Source organism: Bubalus kerabau, chromosome 8 (assembly GCF_029407905.1).
Source record: "Bubalus kerabau isolate K-KA32 ecotype Philippines breed swamp buffalo chromosome 8, PCC_UOA_SB_1v2, whole genome shotgun sequence".
In the NCBI taxonomy this organism is placed as follows: domain Eukaryota; kingdom Metazoa; phylum Chordata; class Mammalia; order Artiodactyla; family Bovidae; genus Bubalus; species Bubalus kerabau.
The window spans coordinates 80,585,388-80,602,271 of record NC_073631.1 but is presented as its reverse complement, the minus strand read 5'-3'; the positions used below and the strand labels follow the sequence as shown (position 1 = coordinate 80,602,271).

The 16,884-nt window shown below is 40.8% G+C and overlaps 1 protein-coding gene and 1 long non-coding RNA gene across 13 annotated transcripts in view; one reads left to right on the top strand and one right to left on the bottom strand.

The window, feature by feature from the left end:
* The window catches only part of LOC129659398 (cytochrome c oxidase assembly factor 1 homolog), a 98,834-nt gene extending 87,375 nt beyond the window's left edge, over nt 1–11,459 (bottom strand). For 5 of the 12 annotated variants that reach the window (XM_055590725.1, XM_055590721.1, XM_055590726.1 and 2 more), the window contains exon 1: nt 11,329–11,432. The gene's annotated coding sequence lies outside the window, so the exon portion shown is untranslated. Of the gene's footprint in view, nt 1–11,143; nt 11,303–11,328 lie in introns of those variants that run through there. The other 7 variants (XM_055590720.1, XM_055590724.1, XM_055590719.1 and 4 more) reach the window with 6 other exon arrangements.
* A 52-nt stretch (nt 11,460–11,511) lies between these two features.
* Nucleotides 11,512–12,102, top strand: LOC129659399 (uncharacterized). Its single transcript, XR_008718058.1, has 2 exons — nt 11,512–11,586; nt 11,679–12,102. It is a non-coding gene; the product is annotated as an uncharacterized LOC129659399 (long non-coding RNA).
* Nucleotides 12,103–16,884: the final 4,782 nt, after the last annotated feature.

Sequence of the window (16,884 nt, the reverse complement as noted above, 5' to 3'; positions counted from 1 at the left end):
TGTAAAAGGTGAAATACAAATGAAATTTTAAAATACACCATGTATTATTTGTCCTGTTCAAAAGTCTTTCATAATAAATATTCCAGATGTAGAAAAATTCCACTCATTTTGCATTGACATTGGTCAAATACAAAGTGTATCAAAAAAGAATCCCTCAGGTGAAGTATTGGGGCACATGTTACCTCTATAATCGCCTGTAATTTAATAATAAACTATTTTGCTTACTCTGGTTGTGGCTTGGCTTTGAAATACTGCTTTTAGTATTCAGATTTTATATTAAGTTCTTATTTCATACTGGAGAATTCCATAAAAAATTCATACCTTCATTTCCTTAGTATTCAGGGGGAAAAAAAAAAAAACCTACAGTTTATCAGTGAATATTCTGAACTTGAAAACACCATCAAATATTATTGGGTAATATTTATATATACAACATTGAGATCTCATAGCAAGGTTAACAATACTACACAAAATACTAAATTGTAACTGCCAATTTACCAATTTAGTTTGCTCCCAAACTTGTAAATTTCTTGGAACACCACTCATAGGATTTACAATTAATATAAACTTATTTTACTCCTAAGAATACCTGTTAGCAGCAGATAGAAGATGAAAACATATTTATAAGATGGCAAAAACTATGAGTAAGACCAGCTTATTAATCATGATTCTGCTTTTCTCCCAGATGCTTTCTCAGTTCCCAGACCTGTACTTTCTACTAAGTATGTCAGCATGCCCCATTCTTGCTTTCCCCTTGATGCCAGTGGAACTCTTAAAACAAATGGTAACCAATAGTATTGATTGTTAAACTGTAATTCTCAGGGAATTTTAAATTCCTTTTTCCTGTTTCCCTGACTATTTAAATGGTTTTCCTCAGCTTTTGGAATTTTAATAAACGTAAAATTTCCTGAGAAGTGCTAGGAATGCCTTCCCACATGGAAATCCTATTTTATCCAGAGATCATTGCTGTGAGTCTCCAGAATCTGTCCCAAAGTGAACAGCATCCGTTGGGAGTTACTAATCAGCAATATTCACCCAATCTTCCATTTCATCTCCCTTGTATCCCAATTTCCAGAGATATCTAGTATTGCCTAGTTTTTGAGCTTTTTGAGGATTTACAAGGTAAATCTGATCTGCCAATTTAGGGTTCATGAGTCTTGCATGTCTAGATAATTGCCATTCTTGTTTAAGCTTTTCAGTTTTGGGTGTCTAGATAAATTGCCACTCATTCTTGTTTAGGCTTTTCAGTTTTTCAAACTGTACTGCTCATCTCCTTGCCTGATGTTCTGTCCTTTGGATCTTTACTATAGTTTCAGTAGGGTTTCAATAGGGAGCTAGATCAGAAGTTAATTTACCATCTTAATCCAATAAGAATCTTCACTTTTAACTCGTGTCTTAAGTGACTGTGTTGCATGCAGTCTCAAAACACACTTTCAAACACTAAACCGGAGGACAGTCAGTAGAAAGTACCCAGAATAATGAGCAATACTTGAAGCTAAGGAGATTTACAAAGGAGAATATGCTGGGAGCCACAACAGCTACTTCAATAGCTAATGGGGGAAGAGAAGTTAGGCTTGTTCTCTATGCCTCCAGGGAAAGCTAGAACCAGTGTGGGAAAACTGCAGGCCAGAGATCTCGACAAGACAGAGAACTTAAACTCTCCCAAAAAGGAATGAACTGCCCCAGGAAGCCAGAAATGCAAGAACAGGCTGCGCTATTACCGCTTACTCGGGGTACCACCAACAGCATCTAAGCCCCAGGTGGTTGTGTGGTCCAACCGGTGGCTGCGGCAAGACTCAAATACATGAAAATCAAAGTTAATGGATAATTAAAAGCGAGAAGAATGACTTTACAAAGAGAGTCATTTTAGGCACACTGAAAGTTCTCAAATACAAAGCATTGTCTACACTTCAAATATACCAGGGTAATGACTGCCTGGTCCTAAACTTTCTTTTCTCAATCAGAATATAATCTTTTTCTACACAGAATCTGAACTCAGATGTGCTTTTATCCTGAGATTTGAGTGGAAAAGTGACCAAGTGATGAGTCCCCATTAGCCACAAATTTTAATATATTCCTAAGCCATCACTTCTTTACTTAAAATGCATGTTGGCTTAAAAACAGGTCCCCCTGCTTTTTTCTGCTCCCCTAGTCCAAACAAGGAACAAAGAAGACACCAGAGAAGATGGAGCATAGAGACCAAGGGAAAAGTGGCATAATGTGAGGCTGTAGCAGTAAGCAGAGAAGCCAGATCACAGGGAGGGGCTGGAAGGGTGGACTGTTGGTCAAACTAAATATTTCTGGCTTATCCTAAGCATAATGGTAAATAATAGAAAAGTTTCAAGTACAAGTTTGACATGATCACATTTTATATTTTTTAAAATAGTTTTTGTGTGAAAAATAAAGTTAGAAATATCACCTTTTGTTGTTGTTTAGTTGCTAAGTCATGTCCGACTCTTTACAACTCCACGGACTGTAGCCCACCAGGCTCCTATGTCCATGGGATTTCCTAGGCAAAAACACTGGAGTGGATTGCCACTTCCTTTTCCAGAGGATCTTTCCAACCCAGGGATCAAACTTGCACCTCCTGCACTGGCTGCTGCTGCTAAGTTGCTTCAGTCGTGTTCCCATAGATGGCAGCCCGCCAGGCTCCCCCGTCCCTGGGATTCTTCAGGCAAGAACACTGGAGTGGGTTGCCATTTCCTTCTCCAGTGCATGAAAGTGAAAAGTGAAAGTGAAGTCGTTCAGTCATATCCGACTCTTAGTGACCCCATGGACTGCAGCCCACCAGGCTCCTCTGTCCATGGGATTTTCCAGGTAAGAGTACTGGAGTGGGGTGCCATTGCCTTCTCCGCCTGCATTGGCAGGCAGATTCTTTATCACATTTAGGCAGACCAGTTAGGAAGTGGAATCTAGGTGAGAGATAAAGGTAGTTTGTACTTGGATGACAGAAGTAGAAATGAAGTAACCAGGTCTGAGAAAGTCTACCTAAAAGGTAGAATTAAGAGAATGTTGAGAGGTCTTCAAGATGATTCCCAGTATCCTGCGTGAGCATCCGGATAAATGGTGGTACCAATTCCCAGGGAAGTACATACTACCAGATACAAGTCAGGAATCCCTTTTTGAGTGAGTTAGGTTTGAAAACCTGAATCACCTAACTGTGAATGTCTCAGAGGCTCCACTTCATCATTTCTCGCTAAACATCTCCATTAAAGCTTCAAACTCAGGATCCTGGCGATCAAAATCTCCATCTTTCTTCTGCATCTGCTCCATTTGCTGATTAATTCATGCTATCAACTGTGAGGGATGTTATACATGGGGTTCTACCCGCAATAAAGAACACTGGAATATAGAACACCTGACGTGCGTCTCTGATAAACGTCTACCAGATCACAGGGAGGGGCTGGAAGGGAGGATTCACAGACTCACCCATAATACTGCAGGTATTCCTTCCACAGAGGTTAACCTTAAAGACTTAACTCCTAATTCTACAAACACTTAAAACTATCTGAAAACAAATACAAAAGAATTAAAGGATGCTTTCATCCATAGATTGCTTTGCTAGGAGTAAGACAGCTTTTGGAATAGATCCAAAGAAAGTGGATTCTAGAGTTAAATGTCAATTCTTAATTAACTGTCCTGTTTTCCTGAAGTAAAAACTTCTAGTTAGTTATTTAGCAGCAATCTTTGTGTCCTGTTATGGCCCAACACTGCCCCCTGTTGGAAGGCATCACAGGCAAAATGATCTTATTCCTAATGAAGTTTGTGAAAAAGTTTTGAGTTTCTGAAAGAAAATGAAAAGGGATTATGTTTATTTTATCCTTTTTAGTCCATCGCATTTGAGTAAAAATCACTGGTAAAGAGAAAAGAAAGGGAAATCACCTTACTGCTTCCCACAGTAAAAAGCACAAAATGACATTTACTTTTTGGTTACCTGGGTAACAGAAAAGTGACCCTGAAGAGAGCAGAAGGGAGTTTTTGAGGTGAGGTGTACCCTGACTACAGTAGCAGTTACACAAATCTATACATGTATTACCATTTACAGAACTAAACCAAAAGGTAAAATAGTCATGTACTGCATGATAAAGGACAGGACAGAATAACAGGATAAAAATACTCAGCACCACGTGTTTATAGAAAGGAAGAAAAATCCTAAAGTTAGAATGCAAAAACATTCACATAAAATTCAAGTTTTGCTGTTTATACCTCAATTTGAGCTATAGAAAGGTCCTGATCTGACACAAGCATGTTGAAATATTTAATATGGACTTGGAAACATTTCTAAAGGTTAATGGTGTACACCAGCAGTAAAATCACTTTATCCCTAGCAAAAACAAGTCTGATGAAAGGTAACAATCTATTACTAAAAACTAGGAGTTAATATTCACCTTTCTCTGGTAACCTCAAAAGAAGAATTTTATGAAAATTTTATGTGAGTGTGTTTAGTCTTACTCAAAAAGCTGGAGCATAAACAGTCCAGGCTGGATACTCAGCATCCATGTAATCTAGGTATTTTTGATGACAGGGAAATCCCATACAAATCTAAGTTACATTCAAGTTCCAAGAGTCTGGAGCACCCATACCCACCCGGGGACCTTTCAAGTGCATCTGCAGTTGCCAAATGAAATAAGATACCAAGAGCCCACACAACAGATGACCCGCTGAGAGAGCCCAGATGACCAACTGACCCAAACTGAGAGCAAAAGCCACGTTAACACCTTTGTTCCTTCCATCTCTCCTGATAATACGCTTGCTGTTTACCATGGGGTATGGGCTGTAACAGTGATGAGGAAATATTAAACAGGGAGTTTACGAAAGATGTTAGAATTGGAGCGGAAGGGGAAGAGACAGTCTGGCAAGCATGAGATCTTAGTTTTCTAAGGTTTGGCTGAGTCATACCTCTGTCTGTTTGTCTACACTTCCCCACTGATCGCAGAGAGGCCAGTTATTGAGAGGGATCCCAGTACCCACAACAACACAACACTTTCAACTTCAGGGGAGTAGTTGAAAAAATAATGGTATAGTAATAACAGAATAATATTGGTCATTTTCCCACTCTTCACTAATTAATGACATGGATATCTTTGCACTAAACTTGCCTGTCAGAAGCAGCAGTATTCACAACATACCAGAGTAACTGCCAAAGTACCCAATAAGATACTCAGCATAACAGAACAATCCAGACCTCTGCAATGATGCAAGTCTGCAAAATCACCGCCATCTTACCATCTGCCATGACAAGTAATTTCCCCAAAAGATTGAAAACACAGAAAACAAACACTGAAATCAAACAACAGCAAAAAAAAAAGGGGGGGGGGCAGGAGATTAGATCATAAACAAGTTTGGGATCTGGGAACCTATCCAGGTAAACTTATTTAATCTTAATTCTAGCACATAATTTTAAAACTCCAAGATTTCCAAAACCTAAGACTAAAATTCCCACATACCTTCAACCAGGAGATGGCTCTTTGAATTCATATTTTTAGAAAGGTAAATGTGATCATTAATACATGCCTAAGTTACACAATTCTTTTAAGCCTCATATTTTATGTGAATGACAAAAAAACACTGAAGCAAACTGATAGTTCCTCAAAAAATCAAACCAAGAATTACCCTGTGCTGTGCTTAGTCATTCAGTCACGTCCGACTCTTTGCGACCCTATGGACTGTAGCCCACCAGGCTCCTCTGTCCATGGGGATTCTCCAGGCAAGAATACTAGAGTGGGTTGCCATGCCCTCCTCCAGGGGTCTTCCCAACCCAGGGATCGAACCCAGGTCTTCTGCATTGCAGGTGGATTCTTTACTATCTGAGCCACCAGGGAAGCCCAAGAATACTGGAATAGGTAGCCAATCCCTTCTCCAGGGAATCTTCCCAACCCAAGAATCAAACAAGGGTCTCCTGCATTGCAGGCAGATTACTTACCAGCTGCGCTACTGGGGAAGCCCAGTATCCTATGGCCCAGGAATTCCACTTAACGGTATACACTCAAGAGAACTCAAACAATAACTGTGTACCAATGTTTATAGACGCACTATTCATAATAGCCAAAAGATGGAAACAACCCACACATCCATGAACTAATGAATGGATAAACAAAATGTGATATATGCATACAATGGACTATTATTTAGCCTCAAAAAGGAAGAAAATTCTGCAATATGCCACAAGGATGAATCTGAAAGACATGATACAAAGCAAAATAAATCAGACACAAAGAGAAATACTGTATTCTAGAGACAAAGTGGAAAGGTGGCTACCAGGGCTGGAGAGAGGGGGAACTGGGGCATTATTATGTAACAGGTTATACAGAATTGCAGTTCAGGAAGATAAAGGTTCTGGAGAGGATGGTGATAAGAGTTCCACAACAAAATGAATGCACTTAATGTCGCTGAATAGTACACTTAAATGGTTAGAATGCTAAATTTCATGTTATGGACATTTTACCACAATTAAAAAAAAAAAAAAAAGCAAATACTAGAGCAAGAAACACACAGTCCTCCCGACAAATCAGGCCATATGGAAATAATGAAGCCTCAGGTATTGCATGTAAATTAGAATTTTACATAGGAGCCATTTTCTAGGGAGCTATGATATATAGTTTTCCTCAATTACTCAAAAGGTTCAGAGACCCTAAAAATACCTGAATTACCACTACCTTTAAATCAATGAAATGAGCCAAATAATGTTAATAGGATTTTACAAAACTACTATTCCCAGCATGTCACAACCAATACAGAACCAGCATAGTTACACTCAAGCTCTGCACATATAAAATCTTCAAATAAACTTCTGCGGGCATGTGTTAAGTACCTGTATTTGACAACCAACTGTCCAGCACAGTTCTCAAAAATCTAATGCACTATACTAAACATGAAGATGAGAATAAGAAAATAACTAAGTGTTATAGAAAGCTTAAAGAACAAAGCTGAAGCAGATTTTAGCATGCTTTTCAAGGCAGAAAGACAGGGAGGCACAAGAGTCTGAAACAAGGAACACTCTACAGGCACACTTCGAGATGTTGTGGGTTCCGCTCCAGACTGTCACAATTAAGTGAATATTGCAATAAAGTGAGTTACATGAATTTTCTGTTTTCCCAGGGCATGTGATAGTTATGTTCACACTATACCACAGTCTATTAAGTGTGCAACAACAGTATTATACCTAAAACCAATATATATAATTTAAAAATAATTTACTGCTAAAAAAAAAAGCTAACCATCATGTGGGCTTTCAGAGTCACATCTTTATGCTGGTGAAGGGTTTTTCTCTGATGTTGGAGGCTACTGACTGATCAGGTGGTGCTGGTGGTAAAGAACCTGCCTGCCGATGCAGCAGACATGTAAGAGACATAGGTTCAATCCTTGGGTTGGGAAGATCCCCTGGAGGAGGGCATGGCAACCCACTCCAGTATTTTGCCTGGAGAATCCCATGGACAGAGGAGCCCGGCGGGCTACAGTTCATAGATCACAAAGAGTTGGACATGACTGAAGCAACACACACACACTCTGACTGATCAGTGTATGAATGCTGAAGGTTGAGGTGGATGCAGCAATTTCTTAAAGTATTGAAGTTTGAATGCATCCACTGACTTTTCCTTTCCTAAATGGTTTCTCTGTAGCAAGTAATGCTGTTACACAGCATTTTACCCACAGGAGAACTTCTTTCAAAATTGGAGTTAAGCTCTCAGACACTGTCACCATTGTATCAAATAAGTTGATGTAATATTCTAAATACTTTGTTGTCATTTCAACAATCTTCACATAATCTTCATTGGGAGTAGGTACTATCTAAAGAAATCACTTTCTTTGCTCATTCATAAGAAGCCATTCCTCATCCATTAAAGTTATATCATGAGATCACAGCAATTCAGTCACATCTTTATAGACTCCACTACTAATTCTAGCTCTCTTGCTGTTCCCACCACATCTGCAATTATGTCCTCCACCAAGTCTTGAACTCCTCACAGTTATCCATGAGGGTTGGAATCAACTTCTTCCAAAGTGAAAGTGAAAGTCGCCCAGTCGTGTCCAACTCTTTGTGACCCCATAGATTTAGCCTGCCAAGCTCCTCTGTCCCTGGGGAGTCTCCAGGCAAGAATACTGTAGTGGGTTGCCATGCCCTCCTCTAGGGGGTCTTCTCAACCCAGGGATCAAGCCCAGGTCTCCCACATTGCAGGCGGATTCTTTACCAGCTGAGCTACTCAGGAAGCCTGACGGTGTAATACCTGCTTTCACTTGAACACTTAGAGGCCACTGCAGGGTTATCAATTAGTCTAATTTCAATATTACATTTCAGGGACTATGGAAGCCCAAGGAGAGAGGGAGAAACAGAGTAACAGTCAGTTGGTGGAGCAGTCAGAACACACAAGTTTCTCAATTAATTTCACTGTCTTATATGGGCACAGTTCATGCACCCCAAAACAATTACAATGGCAACATCAAGGATCACAGTTGACAGATCACCATAACAAATTAATAATAATGACAAAGTTTGAAATATTGTGAGAATTACCACAATGTAACATAGAGACACAAAGTGAGCAAATGTTGTGGGGAAATGGCACCAATAGAGTTGTTTGATGCAGATTTGCATCAGAGACCTTCAACTTGTAAAAAAACACAATAATCAAAGCACAATAAAATAAGGCTTGCCAGTCAAGCTAAACATAGTACCAGCAACTCAGACAAACCAGGTAACTAACATGTCAGTTTCTGTAATTCCTATCATTTAAGAACAGTATCCCAAACGACCACCCAGGAGCCTTTTAAGGAAAACATTCACAGTACTGACCACATAAAAACGTAAAGCATTAAAATAGTAAAATACAGAAAAAAGTTAACAAGTAGTCTGAAAATATCTGTCCCATATCTAACAGCTAAGGGGCTAATATCTCTACAGAAAAACCTCCTACAAATCAATAAGGAAAAGGCAAAATTAGCAGGAATAGAAAAATTATATAAACTGTTTTCCATTGCTTCATCTTTCAAATCTTAAAATGCTGCTCACAGGGTCTTCGCATCAATTTTCCTGAGCCTGGTCTTTCACGCTTAGTAATTCACTCTGAATTACTCCCACAGATCTGTATAACATGGTCTCCAGGAAAAGTCAAAATTAAGCTCATGTGTTTCCCATTTAAAGGAACTATTGTATAATCCTGAAGACTGTCATACAGCTGATGAAAGACCTGACCTAGAATATATAAAGCACTCTTACAACTCAATGGTAAACAACAGCTTAGTTTTTAAATGGGCAAAGGAATGAATAGACATTTCTCCAAAGAAGATATACACGTGGCCAAGAGCACACAAAAAGATGCTCAACATTAGCCATCAGGGAAATACAAATCAAAACCACAACGAAACAATGCTTCACACCCACTAGGACAGCTAGAATTATAAGCAAAATTAAAAAGATAATAAGCGTTGGCAAGGATGTGAAGAAATCAGAACCTTTATACACTGCTTATAGGAATATAAAATGGTGCAGCTGCTTTAAATTCGGAGAAGGCAATGGCACCCCACTCCAGTACTCTTGCCTGGAAAATCCCATGGGCGGAGGAGCCTGGTAGGCTGCAGTCCATGGAGTCGTGAAGAGTCGGACACCACTGTGCGACTTCACTTTGACTTTTCACTTTCATGCATTGGAGAAGGAAATGGCAACCCACTCCAACTTGCCTGGAGAATCCCAGGGACGGGGGAGCCTGGTGGGCTGCCGTCTATGGGGTCGCACAGAGTCGGACACGACTGAAGCGACTTAGCAGCAGCAGCAGCAGCAGCTGCTTTAAATAAAAAAAAAAGTCTGGTAGTTCTTCAAAATGTTAAATGTAGAATTACCATATGACCCAGGAATCCTACTCTTACATACATAGCCAAGAGAAATGAAATCATTATGCTCACACACAAAAAAATGTGTACACCAACGTTCATAGCAGCATTATTTAGGATAACCAAAACAACTAAAACACCCATCAACAGGACCAATGGATAAGTAACTGGTGGTTTATCCACACAGTGAAACAATATTTAGCAATAAAAAGGAATGAAGTGCTGATACACCTTCAACATGTTAAGCGAAAGAAGACCACATGGTTTATTATTTATCAGCCTATTCTAGAATTGTCCAGAATTGACAAATATATTTATATATTCAGCAGATTAGTAGTTCCTTAGAGCTAAAAGTGGGGTAGGGTAAGAAGGAACTCAAGGGAGACTGCTAATGGGTACAAGGTTTCTTTCAGGGGCGATTAAAATGTTTTAAAACCGTGGTTGTCGGTTGTACAACTTTGTGAAAGCACTAAAAAGCAATGTGTATTTAAAAATTCCATGGTGTGTGAACTATATTTCAATCAAGCTGTTATTTTTCAAAAGGACTGCAGGTTGGGCTTTTTCTCCCCAATTTTAACTTCATTTTCCCCCCAGTTCCTAAAACAGTGTCTGGCAATAACCACGAAATCACTAAATTCTGACTGAATGGAAAAGTAAATTTCTAAACGTGGGTAAACCATTATAAAACACTATCATAGCCAAAGAGATGAAATTACTGCAGGATGGCATGACAGGGGCATACAGCACATATGTGTACGTGTGTTTCCCATGAAAGGAGATGAGACTGAAAAATTCAGCATAAACAAGACTTTGAAGTGTCTTCAATCCACCCAAAGGAATTTGTACTATCCTGAATCAATGGGAAGGCCAGTAAGGTTTTAAGTAGAGGATTAACAGTCAGATCTGTGTTTTAAATGTGTAAGTTCAAGTAGAGAGTTGTTTATATCCAAAGGTGAAGGACAGCAATGCCCCTCAGGTGAGAATAAAGAGGAATGCGGGGAAGAGACCAGGAAAAGTAGCAAAATATAATACTTGTGGGTTTTTTAAATTACAGCCCTTTCCACACACGCACAGACTGACAAATATGCATACGCACGCTTATACAAACACCCGAAAATCACTTAGACGCTGAAAATCACTTCTATGGTCAGCCCCCTTATGGAGCACAGCTGTGATGGAGACGAATTATGACCACCGAGCCAGAATATTCTTTTACACAATCATCTAGGCAGGGCCTCTCTCAAACTGTTGTAACCTGGGACCACCGACAAAGTGCACAGATCCACCTCTTCACAAATGTGCTCCTGGAAATGCTCACCAAGGACCACGGGGCAAGGTCAAGATTAGCCCACCACGGGTCCCCCAATCACGCAGCTCCAGGAGGTCGCAACCCAGCAACAACAAGGAGGTGGCCCCTGACGTGCTGCCCTAGAAACAGTTCGCCTCTCGCGCAAAAGCGGTCTCCAGAACGACGGGAACAAATGCTTTTGGAGTAGGACTGACCCGACTCTTTTCTCCCGCGTGGACGCTAACCTGTCAGGCGTAGAAACACCTAGCCACCGAGAGCGTGACATGCCCTTCCGGAAGTGGAGCGTGTGGGAGTGGGTGGGGCAAACGCCGGCGGGTGGACACGCCCCGCGAGGAGCAGTCGAGACTTCCGACGTCACCTCCTCTAGGGGCTAGAGCAGTCAGGACGCAGTAGAGCCGTTGAATGATTGCAAAATCGCGGCGCCAAAGCGGAGGTATCTCAGGCTGAAATTGGTTCGGCTGCCCGACTTCTCAGAAGCTTGTCGAGCGCGAGAAGGGCATTTGTCTTCTCAAGTCTCAGCTATTTGTTTTGTGCACACCATTAGGCCCCAACATACTGTCAGTCCATCAGCGGTTGCCCAGAAAATTTAAAACCACTGGTTCCTATTGCTCCTCGCAGGGATCTGGCGCTTCGATTGACCTCCAAGGATGCGAAACCACGGGCCATCTGAGCCCCGCTCTGGCACTGAAGTCCATCTTGCCGATTCGACTGAGGAACTTAACGCTAATTTTTTTATTCATTAAATATTTATTAAATTCTTACTGTGCTCCAGGGAATGGATTGTTAAGAAAAAATGTAATGGTCTCGGTTCTCATGGAATTTAGTAGCAAAGTGCATTAGTATTGCTGCTGCTGCTAAGTCACTTCAGTCGTGTCCGACTGTGTGTGACCCCATAGACGGCAGCTCACCAGGCTCCCCCGTCCCTGGGATTCTCCAGGCAAGAACACTGGAGTGGGTTACCATTTCCTTCTCCAATGCATGAAAGTGAAAAGTGAAAGTGAAGTCGCTCAGTCGTGTCCGACTCTTCACGACCCCATGGACTGCAGCCTACCAGGCTCCTCCGTCCATGGGATTTTCCAGGCAGGAGTACTGGAGTGGGGTGCCATTGCCTTCTCCAGCATTAGTACTAGTAATTACTTAATAAATCTATCAGACTCGTCTGGAAGTATGTAAGTGTTCAATAAATGCTAGTTATTATTTTCATCTTGATTATTTCATTGTCATCATCGCTACTGTTAACGTCACCCTTTAATGACAAGTTTGAAGTTCAAGTGTTACCTACCACCCAGGCCCTTGGATTCTTTAATAAAAAGAAACTGATAAAGGCCAGAGAGAAACAGAGCAGACCATACGGAAAAGAGAATTAGTAAGCTCAAAGACAGAAACCTAGAAATGATACAAGTAGAAGAGAAAATTAATATTAAAAAGAAGAAAAAAATGGGGACATTTTGACACAGGTAATTTGAGAAAACAATTGAGCAGGCCATTACATCTTATCATAAAAGTTAAGTGTAAACTAGACAATATTTACCTCAAAGACTAATAAAATTAGCATTAGGTAGGTTGGAATGAATGTCTTTTCTTCCTTATCTTACATACTGTCATCATGAAACTGAGTCCTGACAGTTTGTTTACAAGAAATTTTACAGTAAAACTTTCAGTTTTAAACCTGGAAAAGTTATTTGTAATCTTTACCAAAACATCATCCTTAATCCAAAGTCTATGCTTCCTCTATATGTTTTTTAATGGGGAATTGCATAGATCTACTATAGTTTTGGAGAAAGCAATGGCACCCCACTCCAGTACTCTTGCCTGGAAAATCCCATGGACGGAGGAGCCTGGTAGGCTGCAGACCATGGGGTCTCGAAGAGTCAGACACGACTGAGCGACTTCACTTTCACTTTTCCCTTTCATGCATTAGAGAAGGAAATGGCAACCCACTCCAGTGTTCTTGCCTGGAGAATCCCAGGGACGGGGGAGCCTGGTGGGCCACTGTCTATGGGGTCGCACAGAGTCGGACACGACTGAAGCGACTTAGCAGCAGCAACTATAGTTTTATATATAAAACTCGTATCTGTTATAAAAAATTGTACCTGCTCAAATATGTTGGTTGTTGAAAATGGGGACATTTTATAATGATAACGAGGTTAGATCATCAAGAAAATTTAACAATTCTAAACTTGTATGCTTTTGAGCTGTGGTGTTGGAGAAGACTCTTGAGAGTCCCTTGGACTGCAAGGAGATCCAACCAGTCCATCCTGAAGGAAACCAGTCCTGAATATTCATTGGAAGGACTGATGTTAAAGCTGAAACCCCAATACTTTGGCCATCTGATGAGAAGAACTGACCCATTGGAAAAGACCCTAGCGCTGGGAAAGATTGAAGGCAGGAGGAGAAGGGGACGACAGAGGATGAGATGGCAGGATGGCATCACCGACTCAATGGACATGAGTTTGGGTAGGCTCCAGGAGTTGGTGATGGACAGGGAGGCCTGGCCTGCTGCAGTCCATGGGGTCACAAAGAGTCAGACACGACTGAGCAACTGAACTGAACTGAAACATGTATGCAACATGTATCAGAGGTTTGATATATGTTAAATAAAAACTCCAAGGAGAATTAGAAAAATCAACAACTACAGTGAGTGATTATAACATTCATCTCTCAGTAATCAGAATTAGATAAAAACCTCGATAATAGATCCATGCAATTTCCCATTTAAAAAAATATATAGAAGACTAGAAAAAGATTATCAACCAACTTGCCCAATTTATAGAACCCTTGACCTATTAACCACCTTGACCTAATATCTCCTAGAACACTGCACTCAATAACTATAGAATACATATTTTTTTAAATGTCTACGCTTTGTTCACCAAGATAAACCATATACTAGTCTATAAAACAAATTCAATAAATTTTAAAAGACTGAAATCAGGCTTTATACTTTCTAATAATGATGAAATTAAGTTAGAAATAAGTAACAGGAAAATATTTGAAAAATCCCTAAATAGTTGGAGATATTTACGGGACAATGTAGAACTTTAAATACTTGTTTTCAAAGAGAAGAAAGGTGAAAATCTGAGTTTCCACCTTAAAAAGCTAGAAAAAGTGATCAGCATCATGGCATTATGAGATGGCTCTCCTTTGATCTACAACCAGAAAACATCCATAACTCAACAGAGGTGTCCCTGCCCAACACATCAGGCTGGCCAGAGAATGCCACACACTTGTACACTTAAAGGTGGGTAGATGGAACACATGGAAGAAGTGGAACCAGGGAAACAAAAAGGCAAGAATTCTGGAGTGGGTTGCCACTTTCTTCTCCAGAGATCTTCCCCACTCAGGGATCAAACCCATGTCTCCTGCATAGGCAGATGGATTCTTTGCCACTGGACCACCTGGGAAGCGGGACAGATGGGATAAAGGACGAAAAAGTGCTCTTTGTCAAATTATGCGGCTCAGGTAAGAGAAACCAAAAACCTGTGCTATAGCGCCACCTACTTGGGAACCAAGAGAATAGCCCCTAATTATTAATCTATTTAATCATTATTGTTTCAGTCCTCAAGTCATGTTCCACTCTATTGCAACCCCATGGACTGTAGTCCACCACGCTCTTCTGTCCCTGGGATTTTCCAGGCAAGAGTACTGGAGTGCATTGCCATATCCTTCTCCAGGGAATCCTTCTGACCCAGGGATCGAACCCACGTCTCCTGCATTAGCAGCTGGATTCTTTAACACATTCAGTTCAGTTCAGGTCAGTCGCTCAGTCGTGTCCGACTCTTTGTGACCCCATGAATCGCAGCACGCCAGGCCTCCCTGTCCATCACCAACTCCTGGAGTTCACCCAGACTCACGTCCATCGAGTCAGTGATGCCATCCAGCCATCTCATCCTCTGTCGTCCCCTTTTCCTCCTGCCCCCAATCCATCCCAGCATCAGAGTCTTTTCCAATGAGTCAACTCTTCACATGAGGTGGCCAAAGTACTGGAGTTTCAGCTTTAGCATCATTCCTTCCAAAGAACACCCAGGGCTGATCTCCTTTAGAATGGACTGGTTGGATCTCCTTGCAGTCTAAGGGACTCTCAAGAGTCTTCTCCAACACCACAGTTCAAAAGCATCAATTCTTTGGCGCTCAGCCTTCTTCACAGTCCAACTCTCACATCCATACATGACCACAGGAAAAACCATAGCCTTGACTAGACGGACCTTTGTTGGCAAAGTAATGTCTCTGCTTTTGAACATGCTATCTAGGTAGGTCATAACTTTCCTTCCAAGGAGTAAGCGTCTTTTAATTTCATGGCTGCAGTCACCATCTGCAGTGATTTTGGAGCCCCCCAAAATAAAGTCTGATACTATTTCCACTGTTTCCCCATCTATTTCCCATGAAGTGATGGGACCAGATGCCATTTTCTTAATTTTCTGAATGTTGAGCTTTAAGCCAACTTTTTCACTCTCCACTTTCACTTTCATCAAGAGGCTCTTTAGTTCTTCTTGACTTTCTGCCATAAGGGTGGTGTCATCTGCATATCTGAGGTTATTGATATTTCTCCCAGCAATCTTGATTCCAGCTTGTGCTTCTTCCAGCCCAGTGTTTCTCATGATGTACTCTGCATATAAGTTAAATAAGCAGGGTGACAATACACAGCCTTGACGAACTCCTTTTCCTATTTGGAACCAGTCTGTTGTTCCATGTCCAGTTCTAACTGTGGCTTCCTGACCTGCATATAGGTTTCTCAAGAGGTAGGTCAGGTGGTCTGGTATTCCCATCTCTTTCAGAATTTTCCACAGTTTATTGTGATCCACACAGTCAAAGGCTTTGGCATAGTCAATAAAGCAGAAATAGATGTTTTTCTGGAACTCTCTTGCTTTTTCCATGATCCAGCGGATGTTGGCAATTTGATCTCTGGTACCTCTGCCTTTTCTAAAACCAGCTTGAACATCTGGAAGTTCACGGTTCACATATTGCTGAAGCCTGGCTTGGAGAATTTTGAGCATGACTTTACTAGCGTGTGAGATGAGTGCAATTGTGCGGTAGTTTGAGCATTCTTTGGCATTGCCTTTCTTTGGGATTGGAATGAAAACTGACCTTTTCCAGTCCTGAGGCCACTGCTGAGTCTTCCAAATTTGCTGGCATATTACGATCACGTAAAAATAAACTGGCTGAGGAACAACTCATCAAGCACCATGAAAAACCGCAGTAACATGGAATATTGTGAGCTACCTCATAGAGTATTCAAAATAATTGTTATGTAGAAATTCAAGCTACAAGAAAACTCAGAAATGCAGTTCCGTGAACTCAGGAAACAATCAACGAGCATAAGGAATGCTTTACCAAAGAAGTTGAAACTCTAAAAAAGCACCAAACAGAAATAATTCTGGAGCCAAATAACTGAATAAGTGAGATTAAGAACACAATAGAAAGCACTGGAAATAGAGCAGACCATATGGAAAAGAGAGTTAGCTGGCTCAAAGGTAGAAACCTAGAAATGATGCCGGTAGAAAGGAAGAGAAATGTAAGATAAAAAAGAGATAGAAATTCTATGGAACTATCCAACTCTATTAGGAATGGAAATATTAGGTAATGGGTATCCCAGAAGGAGAAGAGAGGGAGAAAGGAATAATTTGAAGAAATAACAGCTGACAACATCTCAAACATAGGGGAGGAACTGGATATACCAGTCTACGAAGCTAATAGGACATATAATTACCCCCAGTACAAAAAAAAACACTTCTCCAATACACATTATATTA